This window comes from Lagenorhynchus albirostris, chromosome 17, assembly GCF_949774975.1.
Source record: "Lagenorhynchus albirostris chromosome 17, mLagAlb1.1, whole genome shotgun sequence".
In the NCBI taxonomy this organism is placed as follows: Eukaryota; Metazoa; Chordata; class Mammalia; order Artiodactyla; family Delphinidae; genus Lagenorhynchus; species Lagenorhynchus albirostris.
In genome coordinates this window covers 21166267-21183535 of record NC_083111.1, presented here as the reverse complement: position 1 = coordinate 21183535, position 17269 = coordinate 21166267, and positions in this window count along the sequence as shown.

Genomic DNA, 17269 nt, shown 5'->3' with positions numbered 1-17269 from the left:
ATAATAGCATAAAATAGGAGGATTTTGGTTTCATTTAGGAGCCTTCATTTGCTAGAGTTGAAGATTAAGATTAGGATTTTGGTGGTCTTTCTTGAGGTTACTCAACTAGAGTGCAAGTGAGGTGGTTTGCCAGATTAATTAAAATCTGAAGTGAACATAGTTTTCTATTCCATCCTGGTCCTTTTTACCAGAAGGGAACTGTCCTGGTTCAGTCAAATAATAAACACAGTTAAAAGTTACCTGGGAGGAATCAATATCTGAAGGAAGACTAAAATCTTCTTTAAAAATAATCTGATGTCTATTATAATATTCATGAACAGGTGCATCAGGTTTTTGTAGGCAAGCCTGAATCTTGCCCAATCAACAGGCTTTAGAATAGTCCTAGGAATTGCTTGATGGAATCATATAGTGATTGCTCTAGCCTGATCATATAAGTTAGCAGGCTGGCCTCCTGGATGTAATTCTGGAGACCTTTCAGGATTTTCCTAATTAGTAGTTTTCATTCTATACTGGGCCTTGTCTTCACTGAAAAGCATATTAACTAGCTGATATAAGTCAGAGTAATCAGGTTGATAAGATTGAATGACTATATTTAATTCCTCAGCAAATCTGTGAGAATCTTCGGTTACTTTTGTAAAATCTTTGACTATGACTCATAGTTCAGCTTTAGTTCAGGGAGTATAAGGAATTAAGGGTTTAGCATCTGGATCATCAGAAGACTTAATTTAAAGGGAGAGATTCTGACAAGTTCAGAGGAAAAGGAAGTGGGGAAAGTTTCAGAGACAAAGGGAAGTTTGGTGAGAGAATTAGTATGTGGGAACTAGTATCTGAGAGTATAGAGGGGGCATAGGCAAAATAGATGGTAAGGAAGAAGATGGAAGTGGAGTTGGGATCTGGCCATGAGGAGCTAAGGGAGAGAGACAAGAGGACACCAGACGTGAAGTATGAGACAAAGAAGCCAAGGAAAAGTAGCCTGAAGCTTCGGGAGCCATTTTACCTTTTATTTAATTGTTTGTTTGCCTCAGTTAATCTTAAAATCTTATTTTGAAGAGAGGCAACTTTAAACTAATAATATTGGGAAGCCTCAAAATATCAATTGAAATAGGTATTCCACTCAGTTTTGGAAATATTTGAGCTATTGTAATACAACTTGGTTTTAAGGAAATTAAGTTTGGGGATTTTAAAAGTTCCTCACCACAGTCATTGATACTCTAAATTGCCTTTGGTCAGGTTGGTCCATTTAGATAGAAATGCACATAAGGAAGTTTCATAATTCTTAAACATAAAATTTGCTAGAGTTCCTGTGATGGGGCACCATCAAAATATTTAGATAACTGGGATCTCATTTCTTAAAGATTTTTCCTTAGAGTAAAAATATAATTTTCAAGCAACTCAAACAGCTCAATTCAAACAGCTTGCAAGCTAATACCAGCTACTTCTAAGGAAACAGCTTTGTCCCAGTGGATCCAGGCTAAAGCCTTTTAAACAAGTTTCCAGAGAACAGGTCCTAGTCCACAGGAAGGGCCAGCTTCTGAGCTGGTACAGTTTCAGTGAAGCAACCCCTGTTACTGAAGGAATGGGTTGATAGATTCTCAGCCATCTTCGGTTGAAATAGTCTGATCTCAAAATCAGACCAAAGTGCCAAAAGAGTATTCACATACAGAACCAGGCCTTAACCAGAAAGATAAAACCTTAAAATAGATTCTGAATAAAGCCTAGAAGTCTTCAAATGCAAAAAGGGTCTGAGATCAGATCCAGGAGAAAGGTGTACCTTCAATATCCAGGATTGACCAGAAAAACAGTGAGCTCAGTGGGCTCAGTTTTGGGTATAGCACCTATTTTTGCAACAGCCCTGGAGATTTCAGGGGTTTTCTCTGGTTCCCATCTGAGCCACTAAAAATTTGATGTAAAACAAGTAGACTACCAGGTAATTCTCCAGCAATAATGAGTTTATTTGGGATGAGCAGAGAATTGCAATTTGAGTCTGCAGTCCTGTGCAAGTCCCCACATGGCAAGGGAAGAAGAGCACTTTTATAGTGGGGAAAAGGAAGTTGGGGAGGGCTGGAGTAAACAAAGAGTCCATGACTTTTTATTGGTTGAGTCCTCGCCAGGAAAAAAAATGTCTCTTTTTCCTGTTGGGCTCTGCCATCTTTGCAGGGTGTGAGAGTGTCCTCTTCTGGACTCCAAACTCTATATAATTAAGGTTTCTGTTTATTAAGTTTTTATATAAGAAACATAATATAAGATGTGTGATATATTTATGTTAGTCAAGACAAAAGCAAAGTCTCATATAGGTAAGCCTAAAGTAAATGACATGTGTTCATGGAAAAACAATCAAAGTTTTCATAAATGGTCACTCCAAAAAGAATTAAGTAAATTTTGCCTCTTCTTTTCTTTTCACTGAGATTTAAAAAGACTCTTATAGTCCAAATTCTAAACGAGTCTTCCCATTTTAATTGACTGATATTATGTTCAAACTGACAGAGAATTTTTAAGATCAATTCAATCAAAATTCTGATTGATTTGGGTAAATATAAGTGTGATGTATTTGCTGTATGTGTGTGTGTGTGTGTTTTAATATTGTAATGAGGAACAGTTGGATGGCAAATCTTAGTGCTGAAGCCATTAGATTCAGAGGAATAGTGTAGATGTTAAATATTATTTTATTTCTAAAGATTATGCAAAATATTGACAAGTTTTTCTTAACTAATTCGCTTACTTCCACAACAGTATACACCTTAATTGTAAGTGAGTCTTAAACTTCCGTGAAAACATTTTTGTTGTTTTTGTTATATTTCATTTTGCTATAACATTTTCCACTTTATTATGCAGAAATGTTATAATTAAATACAGTGATCAATAAATATCACATAAACTTAGTAGTAAGAAAATGTGGAACAGCAGTTTGAATATTTTCATATACATATTCTGTATCTCTCCCTTTGTATACACTGCTATTTCCAACATGCTAGACTATTACCTCTTTAATGAACTATTCAAAAGTTTAATTTCTTTCTCTCACTTTCTCACTCTCCTCTCTCTTTTTTAGTCTCTGTACTTCTTTGACAACTTCTCTATGCTCTCAGGAATCTTCATTGTTTGCCTGGAATCAACACAATAAAACCCATACTCCTTAATTTGTCAATAAAATTTCTATCAATTTGTCATAATTTATTGTCTAGGTTAAAGTATTATATCTTTTACATCTTCTATTTCAAGTAAGTGTGTGTGTGTGTGTGTATGTGTGTGAGTGTGTGTTTTAATCATTCCTGGATAACAGTTTTGCATTTTTCAGTCCATCACATTGTTTACATGATCCCAAATGTTTGCAATGTCTTCCCTTTTCTCTTTATCTAATTAAATTCTATTAATCCCTTGTGTTAGTCAAAGTAACTCCTATCCCTCAGGTAAAGTCCACTGGGTCAGGTGGCTCAGGTAACTCTCTTCTGTCTTGTAGCTGTGCCATTTGGAGGAATGTGTGACTTCCAAGGCTACGAGGCAGAAGAGAATAAGGGAGGAGATTCACTGACATTGCAGGAGAGCAAAATCTGCCACCCAAAAATGTACATGAGGATTATTTTGGGTTGGTTGTTTTTAAGGAAAAAAAAAAAAAAACGCTCAGTAAGAGCTTTTACTTCCTCCCTCTTAACTGCCTAAAAGAATTTAGACTGTGACCTATCCCAGGAAGAGTTCTATCACCAGCACTAACTACAAAGGAGAGGTAGACTAGGGGAAATTTAGCAAGACCTGTTTGAATAAAGACTTCTCTGCATCTCATTGTATCTGCATAGCATGGAAAACCTTTATTTACTAAACATTTGTTTTTCCCATCTTTCTGTAAATTGTTTTCCTCCCTTTTGAAGTCCCAAATTCCTACCCCCTTTTCTTTCTCTCAGATGGTATATAAGCCCCAATTGCCTAACTTGTCCTTGAGTCTCATTTTTTCTTATGAGGCCGCACATGTATGTAATTAAATTCAATTTTCTCCTGTTAATCTGTCTCCTGTCAATTTAATTCTTAGACTAGCCAGAAGAATCTAGAAGGGTGGAGGACAAATTTTTCTTCACTGACAACACCTAATTGCCATCACCTAGAAAAGATACAGTTCACTTCCTTTTACAGCCTTCTGGCATGGTTACATGGTTTCAACCTAACTGAATAGCAGGCAAGAAAAAATAGGAGAACACATGGAATATTTGTTTTAGTCAATTCTATTAACACGGACACAATCCATTTCTACTGTAGAAGCTTAACCCTCCACCTCAGCCTAAAGCAATCTTTCTCTCCTCTGAAATTCTACACCAATTTTCTATAATATTTCCCAGCCTGATTATAATGAATAGCTTTGCAGCATCTTCTCTACCATCTTTCTGACTGAGACAATTTTTCCAAAATTTATTTTCTCTCCTGAATTAAATTGTAAGCTTGTTGAGGGCAGGATCTAGTAAATATCTCCTGAGAGTGCTTAGCAAGATGCTTTATATATAGTGGAAGCTCAACCAGTAGTTCTTGCTAATTTCACATTCAAACAGTTTTAGTTAATGGAAAAACATCTAATGAAAGACTCTATTGCACTGCAGGCTTCTTTGGTTGAAGGACAAATTCATCTGAAAAGGATTTTTTAAAGGGGCAGGTCACATGATGTGTCACTGCTCTTTTGAATTCCTCTATACTCTCAAGACAAGGTTGAATCCTCCTAAAGTTGCTAATATCACTGTGACTGATGATAATAACAACAATTTTCAGTGGTAATGTATGGTTTCCAAAAAGTTAAATAATTTGATTACTCTGATTCTCAAAACAATCCAAAAGAAAGCAAAGATGTTATCATAAAGTACATCACTTGAAGGAGGAAACTGAGGTTGAAAATAATTATGGAGCTCATACAATTATACGAATTTAGCATTGACAAAGACCTTAAAGATGTTCTAATCCAGCAGTTTCATTTACAGTTGAGGAAATCTCAGTCCAACTAGGTTAAGTGGCTTGTGCAAGGTCCCATAGAGAATGAGTGGATACAGCAAAATCAGAGCTCCTCAAGTCCAGTGATATTTAGGCTGCACCATTCTGTCTTTTGTTTAATTAAGTGCAACCCAAAATATGCATTGTTTTAAAAAGTTATTTAAAACAGCATCTACCTGAAATGGACTAAATGTCAAAAGGACTTTATAAGTCATAAGTTTTTAATGTCTTTTACTTATCTTCATTAAATGGGAAAAAAGGAGCGAGCGAAAGAGAGCTCTCTTAGGTAAGAGTGTTCAGTATAAATCTTGAACATTAATTATATTTGATTTTAAATTGGGTATGCAGCAACTATATGAAGTTAACTATAAGCTTAAATTTTACTCAATAAGTTGACAAAGCTGGCAAGTATAGCGAATAGAAAGACAACATGAAATATTTAGAACCCTTCTTAATGTAGAATTGATGGAACCACATTTGGTTTCCAAAATATTTGATAGCATTTATTTTAAACTAGTAACTGCAATTCGACTATGAACTATTTCTGCCATTATTTTAAAACTAGAATACTGTTGATAGTATTTATTATTGACACTCTCTATGCCCTAGATTCTGTAAGAAACAAATAAAATATGCAGTTCTGTTGCCAGGACAGTTTAACTTGCATTTCATTACTCTTTTAACCCTCAGTTTTTAATCTTTTAGAGGCTATTATAGGGGCTGGTAATCATATCTTATATATTATAAACAACACTTGTGTCATAAAAGACATCATGTGGTCCATTCCTCTGATTCTGAGCATGACAACCGTAGATCATGCAAAACTACACTTACTTGTCTAATTTTTCAAGATACCAGGTGTGAAGATCAAATCAGTCAAATGAAAAAAAAAGTGTATTTCCTTGGAAGCAGATACGTAACAGAAATTGAGTTATCTCCTGTGAGGAATAAAATAATTTGCATTTGGTCTCAAGCTCACAATCAAAGGATCAAAGAAAAACACAATACAAGATGTAAAATTTTAATAAAGCAATAGTGACATCATAAAGTGATATTCGATTTATTCTCATATGATTGATTCAGGCAATATGTACTGGTAGAGTTCAGAGAAGGGAGAAATACATCCATTCAATAGAAATTCTCTCTTGCTGTAACTAAAGGCAATTTTTTTTTACTTAGTCTTTTGTGATCACCAGAACTGGCAAGTTACAAGTCGGCTTCTTTTTTTTTAAGTCTTTATATTTGCAACATTACCCATAACTTCTTATCTGTCTATGAAACTTTTCCTCTAGGGTTCAGCTGAGTATCTGTTAAGTAATCTATAATTATTGATAATTATGCTTTAAGTCAATTTTCATGATATATCAAACTCTCAACTAGTGGAAAGCTTATATCCTATTCCCTATGTACATACAGCATAGTTAAATCCATGTCATCACCTCTTATTACTTCCAAATCAGTCTGGTCTTATTTGAGTCCAGGTAGGCCTTTGTCACCTCAAATATACACAATATTTTCTTGAAATAATATGTACTCTGACCCCATTACTATATCTTTTTTTGAAAGCAGCTTGATTCAATTCTGCTCAAATAAATTAATATTGCCATTGCAAATAACTCACTTGGTGGGAACAAAAAAGTTCATGTGTCAATGTGATTAGAAAAGAGGGTGAGGCACTGGAGTAAGTGAGAGAGGCATTTTGGAATTAATCAAGATAAGAGTATAGTCACGTCATATCTCATATTTTACCCAAACAAAAGCACAGGGTATATGCAATGTATACTTTTCCTGGGCCGTATTATTTTACTTTGCCCTGTAATTGATAAATCATTCCTTTAGTTAGTTCTATTTCTAGACTACAAAATATTAGATAGAATGTTCTTTTTGATTTGTTTTTTTCTTGCAGCCTAAATTTCTGAATATACATATTGTTGTATCAGGAATAGAAATAATACATTTGGGGTAGAAGGCAGATATTAAAGACTACAGTGTAAAAGAAAAACACTGTTTTAGTTATAAGCTAAAATGCAACACACACAAACCTGAAATACCCTTGAAATAATTAGAAGGGATTTTCTTCTCCAGTGATGAAATGCATATGGACTCAGTAATGTATGCCATTGTGTTCATGACTGGTAGATACAAAATGCCTATTCTTTTTTCTACTACTCCAAGTCGCTGTTATAATATATAATTATCAGTAGGTAATAACACAACCAAATCTTCTGTAGCACTCCTTCCTAGGTAAACATATTGTTGGAGATTTTCTGTCAGGATATGAATACATGAGAGTGAAAGAGTGAAAAATGGCCTTCTCTACCCAAACTTTCCTTCATGTTTATTGCACCTTGCAAAGAGGGAGGAGATCTGAGTATGGAACAGAGAACAAGTAAAATAAAGCCATACAGAGTAGTGAATCTTATGTGCTTCATACTCACAGGTGCTGATATACTTTATCCCCAGAGGAAGTAGTACCACTCTTGCAGACACCGAAGAATATAAACCAACCATTTACACAAGAGAAAACATAAACAAGCAAATATGACGTTAATCTTTAGAAAAAAATTTTATTTCCACTAAATTATCCTCAATATTTTTAATAACACTCAAAATGAGAAAGAGTGCAGAGAAACTGGAAGAAATTTAAACCTAGACTACAGTTGATAGTATTTAATACTAATAGTCTGGTGCCACTGCTCAATCAAATGACTACATACCAATAATTATGTCTTTTGCCCTATTCAAATCATTTCACTGGATGAGTTTCCTGGAAATCAAACTGGGTATAACAAATGCTTTCCCAGGAGCTTAATCTGTATTTGTTCCTGGGAAACAACAGAACAATTGTTGATGAAAAATCAGAACCTGAGCCACCCAACCTCACCTATATTGATATTGAGCCATGTTCATCTATTCTCTGTATTTCCAATGTGTTATAGAGCCTCCTATAATAATGGGTCATTCACTCATTCAGCCAAGAGTTAAATAGCATTCTTTTAATGCCAAACACTATGCCAAATGATAAGCTTTCAAAGAAAACTGCAATCCACTGCAAACGTCAATTCCTTTCTTTGTATTTGCATTGCAACAGACTGAGGTTCAGACCCATTAAATCTATATCTTATTAACGGCTGCATGTCCACCACAGGAACAAATAGCAGTAACGTTAGGAAGAAATGCTATACTTATCACAAAAACATGTGTTTGTTTAAATAAATACTACTTTGCAGGTGTAAACATATTGTTCCATATTACTATTCCATGATCGGGATGAAGATTCCTTTTAAGTCAGGAGGGGAAAAAGGGGAACCCATGCAAAAACCCATGACTTCCCAGAGTTTAACAACTGATAATGTAATTGGACCAGAGGTTTTTGATGTATTACTTATATTCTTCATACGTCACGTCACCATCTTTCAGTGACATATTTGAGCACTGAGGGTACGGCTGTTTGTGTACATGTGTGTGTGTTATATATACACAAAAGCTATAGAAATATAGTTTATGTGTATACATATATATACACACACATATATTTAGAAAATATATTACACCCATAATTATTAAGAAGAAAATGGAAATAAAAGAGCAAAATGCTTGCTTTAAAAGTGTAAAACTTTTATAATGAACTCACATATCAGAAATTTCCACACATTGAGGTTATATTTCGAAAGCGTATTGTCAGAACCATAAGCCTTACTGTCATTACTCTTACAGCAACGAGCTTATGAGTCATTTCATTGGGTTTCATTTTAAGAAGGAAAGAATATATGACAGTTGGAATATGAAAGATTTTGTCACCATGACCACATTCTTGCAAGAAAAAAGTAAAGAAAGTTGAGCAAGTCTTCTTAGTCTAGAAATAAACTTCAGTGTGCCTTTCACCTTTCTAGCCCGATAGAAAATTGCCCTCAGTTATCTGCATAATTTCCATTGATTCCAAGAAATATTTAATTGGATAGGAAAAATAAGAAGCTAATTTGTTCATCACATCTTTTGCTATTAACTTTGATTCTTCAGGGGTTATTTCTTTTGCTACTTCTATGTGACCCCTTTTCATAATGTGACTCTGGTAGAGTGAATGGCATAATTTGACATAGGCAAAACTAATCTTTTTTTCTAACTGGATTTTCTTATATTTGACAACAGAGATAGTGGCTTAGTTAAAAATCCTCATAATACACACACACACACACACACACACACACACACACACACACACACAAACATACTAACCTAGTTTTCCATATGCTTCTTTGAGTGATTGTTCCTGACCACATACACTGAATGACTGTGCTGATTAAATTCTGTGATCTTTTCTCCACATTTAATTCATCTTGTCAGGTATGGAAGACCAATGGCTTCATTTCAAAAAAGAAAAAGAAAAAAAAAAAGGCCCACAGCACTTTGTTCCTTGACCTTTAGTTCTGAGGAAAAAAGAAAAACACTGAAACACACCCATCTAAGTGGCAAACGTTTATAGATAATTTCTATTTTATGAAGGAGAGTGAGACATTTTTAAGTTTTAAAAGGAGGCTATTTTTTGGAGTCAAGGCAGTGTTTCTCCTCTACCTTGGACAACTGGTAGAGAAAGGGCCTTCCATGTAACTGTCGGATTCCCATACACAGCCTGTGAAGTTTCCCCGAGTCCAGGCTGGTTATCTCACAAATCTGTGCAAAGCTCCGGTGAATAATTTATACCAGGCAGGAGGTGACAAGTTAAACACGCCTATTTTGTCTAAAACACTATGAAGGCATCAAGATGGAGCCAAGCTGCAGGGTGAGGGGAGCTCGGCTGATGGGAACCCCAGTCTGTCTAGAAGAGAGGATGCCGCTGTAAAGAAAATGAAATGTAATGAGATCCTCTTTCATGCATAATTCATAGGTGAAAACACGACTGCATAAAAAGCTATGGATTTTAACAAGGCAAGCCTGCAATCATGCACATTATCTTCCCAGAGGAACTTTATATATAATATTGGTCAAAAAGGAGAGGATTCTGAATACCAGTACAAAATACAGCTGACGGGTTTTCAAATGCAGCAGAATTTACTTTAATGTACGGTGCCTGTAAAAGAAACAATTTCTATTTACACCCGAAAACTACTGCTTAGCCAAAATTTACCTTAAAACATTTATTTCTTCTTTAAATGAAAAAAATAAAAATAAATAAGAAACAACCCAGAGAAGGAGAGAATAGAAGATTCACGTGGATAAACATAACGACAACGCACCAGCTGTGTTTCCTGAATGTTGCGGGATTAGGTAAAACTGGACTTGGCCGGCATTTTACCTCCGCCGGCAACAAACGTTTAGATAGAAACGTAGGCAATGAAGAAGCTTTAAAGATGATGACATGTTACCTCTTGTCAAGGTAAAATTTAATTTGGATGTGTTGTCAGAACAAACTTTGTAATTCAGTTTTCAAGACCAGTTTTGGAGCTAACACATGCCTGATTTGAAATGGTGTTTAACACCTGGGACCCTTAGCTGAAGGATTAAAGAAGAATGTTGATTAAACTTGGGATGCCTTAAATTTATCACCATCAAACCCTAAAGACGCCTTAGCTTGAAAGAATTGGCGGGATGGAGGCTGGAGGTGGAAACAGTCCTTTGATTGTCCACGCTTCGAAAGTACATAGGAATACAGGGAATACAACAGAAGCACTCAGAGGTGTCTGCGAAACATACAAGCTAGAGAGCTGTGCAGGCTTGTTTGCTTGGCTTAGGCTATGTAATAGCAATATTTGAAAGAAAAGCAAAGTAGTTACATGGCATCTGGTTACAGTTTTGTGGCTCTGATATTTGACTGAAGAAAGCAGTAAATGTTGAAAAAGTTTGACGTAGCAATATCAAAGTGATTGTCTGTCTACCGTGGGATTTTTTTCAGGTTCATAAGAAGCAGAGATATACTATAAAGAACAGTGGGTTGAAGTGGCTTAGATGCCAAATAAATCTATTCCTCTTAAACAAAACTGTTTTATTAAACTCCATTTGATGTTACTCAGTTGTGCTTCAGGTTTTGACATTACTTGAAAAATGTAAGCTTTGGGAGATAATGATTTAATTTCTTAATTTGGAATCATAGCTTTTGTGACTTAGTAGCAGAACAAAGCCTACCCACCACTGGAGCTGGTCACAAAGGGAGTCCTTCCAGGATTCTAGGGCTTTTAGTATATCCAGGTTCCAGTGATAAATTTGGAGCCTAAAGTTTACCACTGCATTATGTTTAACTATTCACTTTAATGCTACTCTGATATATTCCTGGCACTGTTTTCCTTTTCAAAGATGTTTACAACCCACTGCCCCAAACATAGCCTCAGTGACATGAGGTTATATCTCCAAGGCATCCAGAGCTAACCAGCTAATCACACCTGTTTATACCTCACATCAGAGTTTAATACTCCACTGCTTGATTTCTTTGCTTTCTTCCTTGCTTTCTTCCTCCCTCCCTCCCTCCCTTCCTTCCTCCCTCCCTCCCTTCCTTCCTCCCTTCCTTCCTTCCTTCCTTCCTTCCTCCCTTCCTTCCTTCCTTCCTTCCTTCTTTCCTTCCTTCCTTCCTTCCTTCCTTCTTTCTTTTCTGTCATAAAAACACACACACAGAGTGACTTATCTCTGCTTGTAATAAATCCATATTGGTAGTGTGGCTGGGAAAATACCATTCAGGGTGACAGTATCTATTCCCGAAGGTGAGAGGAGGCAATCACATCTGTTTCCTCTACCTGACAGCTGTGCACTCCTGCACCTCTTCCTGCCAGCCCAGCACACTGCTGAGAAGTTTGCTATATTGAAGGATCAATTTTCAAGCACAGAAAGAATTTGTTTGCTTGTACACCTGTGCTCTAAAGGAAGTTTTCCCATTGCTTATGCCAGTTGGATGACTTGCTGAATTCTTTAGCATATATAAAAATGCAAAGTGCCTGAAATGGGAATGAAATGATAACATTATTAGAATTCTCTCTTGGGGTCAGATGAGACAGACGGTTGCATTAGGAGGATGCTGGGAATAGCTTCTCTAGTCTAAGTTTGTTTGCTATTTGTTTCCCTTTCTGTGAAAGCAATGCACATATTCAATATCCTACAGGACAAAAAGCACATTTAAAATAAAGAGGGGGCAGGCTGCGACATGAATATTAAAACTCCCACTGACTGAGTTTCATGCACAAGCATTGGTAAAGGCCATCGTAGGTCTCCTGGATTCCACATTTCTCCTGAAACCTTCTGCATTCAGGAAACCTCGTGAAAACAAGTCATATGTGTAGGAAGATGCAATCCCCAAATCAAGTGAATTTGCTTTTCTCACTCATTCAAATAAAATCAGACTATATCATCATTTGCTTAAATTCTTCACATGTCCTCTTATGAAGCTTAAAACGTATGCCTCTCTTGGGGTTTGGCCTCTGCTTCTCTCTCCAAGTTTATTTCCCACCACTCTCCTATCTTACTCTGCTTCACCACTCTGGATTCCATGGTAATAAAGAAGTTGATGGGGTCTAGAAGCAAGAATGAAAAAGTTGGCTTTTAAGGTAAGAATTGTACTCCCTCCATTGTAATGAGAAAAAGATGTACAGACACAGATAGTAAAACAAGTAGGGAATTCTCCTTTAATGATGTATTTTTGATGAGTGACACGAGATAAAGGAAATTTTTCGGAAGGAATTCAGATTTCAGGGTTTATTGTAAAATGACCTGGAGAAATTAGTGTCATGCTATGCATCTAGAAAAGGAAATGATGATAACTAGAAACCAGCATGGGTTCACTAAGAATAACAATGTGGGGAAAATTTTCTTTCTTTCTAGACAGTGTTATTAGATGAGAATATTAGGGTATAATAATAACATTTGACAAGTTCTCTTGTGATGAAAAACCTTGACTCCATGCTTATAAATTTGATAGACTGGAAGTACTAAAAATGATTTTGCCCAAAGATGCCAACCATTAAGCAACCTAGAAGGAAGAATCTGGTTGTGAGTCACAGGGCTCTCTACTCCTACAATTTGCTCACAATAATTAGGGTGAAAAAAAGCAAGACACTTTTGTCAGATTGGTGGGTAACTTGAAGACGGGAAGGAGAATGGATAATTTGCATGCAGATTTTTTTCTTTTTTGAATCATGGCAAGCAGAAGCATGTGCTTTATTCTTGAAGTCATTAATATGCTGTGTTTCCTTTTCTTTGAAAAGCTGTAAAGATCGAAATGAAATCCATGATTTAAATAAAACTAGGTTTGGGATGGAACTGGATAAAAGTTCTGAATGAGTAAGAGTGCAGGGCGATGGTATCTATCTAGTTCTCAAAGTGATTGAAGGTGGGAAGATATGATCAACATTAGTTCCCTTCTACCTAAGGAAGAAGGTCTCCTTGTCTCTGCCTTTCTTTCTATCCTGATGCCTTTTTTTTTTTTTAACATCTTTTGGAGTAAAATTGCTTTACAATGTTGTGTTAGTTTCTGCTGTACAACAAAGTGAATCAGCTATACATACACACATATCACCATATCTCCTCCCTCTTTCATCTCCCTCCCACCCTCCCTATCCCACCCCTCTAAATGGACACAAAGCACCAAACTGATCTCCCTGTGCTATGTGGCTGCTTCCCACTAGCTATCTATTTTACATTTGGTAGTTGATATATGGCCATGCCACTCTCTCACTTCATCCCAGCTTACCTTTCCCCCTTCCTGTGTCCTCAAGTCCATTCTCTATGTCTGTGTCTTTATTCCTGTCCTGGGTTCATCAGAACCATTTTTTTTTTTTAGATTGCATATATATGCGTTAGCGTACAGTATTTGTTTTTCTCTTTCTGACTTACTTCACTCTGTACGATAGAGGTGGTCCATCCACCTCAGTACAAATAATTCAATTTTGTTTCTTTTTATGGCTGAGTAATATTCCATTGTATATATGTGCCACATCTTCTTTATCCATTCATCTGTCGATGGACACTTAGGTTGCTTCCATGTCTTGCTATTGTAAATAGTGCTGCAAAGAACATTGTGGTACATGACTCTTTTTGAATTATGGTTTTCTCAGGGTATATGCCCAGTAGTGGGATTGCTGGGTCGTATGGTAGTTCTATTTTTAGTTTTTTAAGGAACCTCCATATTGTTCTCCATAGTGTCTGTATCAATTTACATTCCCACCAACAGTGCAAGAGCGTTCCCTTTTCTCCACACCCTCTCCAACATTTATTGTTTGTAGAGTTTTTGATGATGACAATTCTGACTGGTGTGAGGTGATACCTCACTGTGGTTTTGATTTGCATTTCTCTAATGGTTAGTGATGTTGAGCATCCTTTTATGTGTTTATTGGCAATCTGTTTATCTTCTTTGGACAAATGTCTATTTAGGTCTTCCGCCCTTTATCCTGATTCTTTTCGGGTTCATATTTCCAATCACTTCCTGTTTCTCTCCTCTGATTTAATTCTATCCTGGAAGACAGGATCACCCAACATACGGACTGCAGTGTCTCCACTTTTTAGATTAATTTTTCTCCTAGTAGGATCTAACTTCTTGGCCAGAAGGAATGTGGCATATTTGGTCTAGACATTGAGCTCATTTGCCACAAATAGACTCCTGTAACGAAATAATGTAAAAGTGGGTTTTTAAAACTTTATTCAATTCAAAAGGCAAGTTTCTGTCAATGGACTCTGTGCTGAGAAGTTTGCAAGTCAGGTTCACTGCAAGAGTTAATATGAAAAGTTTTAAAGCTTCTGAATTTTTTTGGTAACTGTGCTTTTAACTGTTACCAATATTTGAATTAAGATGAACCAGAGGATGGGCATTTGGTTTATTTAAATATGTCAGATGACTAGTTCCTGGAAACCAACTGTTATTTACTTAGCTGCTTCCTCACATCAAGGGCTTTATACATTCTTGCTCATGTAACAAAATGCTTAAACAAGCTGAATTATAATCTGTGAAGAAAAAAACAGGGGCATTGTAGATTGTTCAAGGAGGAGTAAGAATTCCAGTTTTAAAATGCACTGATTTCATGAGAATATGAGACCATTCGCCATGGCTGAATGAGTTAAATGGAATCTCTTACTTTTAAAAATTTCAGAATTATTTGCTGAGAAATAAAGAATTTGAGAAGAAATTTTGGAGAATTTGATAACTATAGTTAAGTCCTCTTGTCTGTTTTCCTTCTAACTTATCTTAATGTTATACAATTAAAAAAAAAACCCTTCAGATGTTTTCAGAATTTATGTGGTAGAATTGTTATGGAATTAACATATATTTCCTGTAATGTATGCATTTGAACTAGTTTCTACATAATATACTAAATTTTAGAAGAGCCACAAAGTTTATATATCTACAAACCAAAAATGTCTATCAGCAGGTGATGGGTAAACAAATTGTGTTATATAAGTATAATGGAATACTACTTGCTGAAGAAAAGGAATAAACTTAGTAGTTTAACACAACAACATGGGTGAACCTAAACAAGAATAGCTGAGTGAAAGAGGCTAGACATAGAAGAGTATACACTGTATGATTTCATTTATATGAGTGTCTAGAGCATGATCTTGATTATGTTGATGGTTACACAGGTGTGTAAATGTGTTAAAACACATGTAACTGTATATTCGAAATTGGTGCAGTTTATTCTATGTAAATTACACCTCAGTAAAGTTGTTTTAAGAAAAAAACATACAAAACAAAAAAGCTTATATATGTGGATCTCTGATCATGTGGTCCACCATGAAAATATGTGGACACCTCTTCTTTAAAACACCAAGATAAAATTTGTGCATTTGTTGAAAATTTCTCCTCCCTAAGTACAAAAGTATCTGCAGCCTGCAGTTCAACCAGAGCTTAATGCGGAGGTTGCCTTGGAGAAAAGTGAAGGGACAGCTAATCAAGCATCTTTTCAGATTTGCATAAGGTGCTTTCAAAACATGCGTATATATTGTGTTGTGTTTAAGAATTTCTTAGGGGAGAGGCCTTCTGTTGTCAGGAAACTTCAAGATAAACCAGGTGCTGGGGGGTGTCTTCCATTCAAGAGGCCTGAATGTGGTAGAACTATCCTACATGAGCCAAAGGCAGGAGTGTGTTAATTGCCCTGGGAAGGAATTTGTAAGCATGAATGTAGTAGGCCAAGTGGTCAGAGTCAGTAGATGGGGAAGTTTGTGGGATTCATGATGAAACCCTGCCACATAACCTTCCACATCTACAATAGAGTCTGTAAATGTTTGCAGCAGCATTGGTGGCTTGACCCTGGGGTAACCCAGAGTAGAAAAGGAGCCAGCAAAATTGCAGGAGTTGGACTACTCCCTAAAAATTAGAAGACATCTTGCAAGGCCCCTGGTTTGCCTATGTACAATGTCTGAGTACTTCCTACCTAAATCTGTGGAACTCACCTGACTTTCTGGTTACACATTTATACAATCTTGATTTTACAGTATATGCGTAACAATTTAAGAATTTTTTCTCAATGTAACAAATTTTTTAAAAAGGCTCTAAGATGTCAGAGTTGAAAATGGGGAAGGAACCACAAGGGCTGGCTTTCAGTTGGTTGAAAGCCATACATTCCAAAAGTGACTTGACTCTTTTATTGTAGGTTGTGGGTAAATTCCATAACATCCAGTGTTTTCTGTGTCAATATGTATTCTGAAGCCAAAATTTGTTTGTGTGAGACTTCCTTTTGGCATATTCTATTATGTTACACTGTAACTTGAGGTGGTCAAAAATTTGAGAATAAATTTAAGTAAACATTTCAAATATTACTGTTAAAAGTTTATTTTAAATGTTAGATTCACTGTTATAAAATTTCAGAACCGATATCTTTTGTTCTTTTACTATAATTTAGAGTTCACTCCTGCTAAATTCTTAAATACTTCTTTCTCATCCTAAATGAGACTAATACCTGGGGCCAGAACAAAGAAAATCAGTTCTCTTACAAGTAAGGGAATTCTTTATATTACTTCATTAAATATAAGCATTGCTTGTCTAGCAAATACAAAGTTACAATGTTGCTGGGCAAAGAAAAAGTTAATTCAGTTTTGTTTTTTTTCTGAATTTGGTGTTTGTCAAAATATTGAAGAACTGTGCTAATTTTTTCCCTGAAAGTATAAATAACTTTAATTAGCCTATAGTAATTGGTCTAGCTCTTTGTCTTTTGCTTTTAATATATAGATCAGAGTGCTCATATTGCTGAATAACATTTAGAACACTCTTTCAATTGAGACCTATTGGTGGCTCAGGAAATCAGTTCAGTAAGTTGCAAGAAGCAATTTTTTAAATGAAATGATAAAAAATACTAGAGCTCATCACCCATGGAAACCGAAAGCATTGTTTTGTGAAACA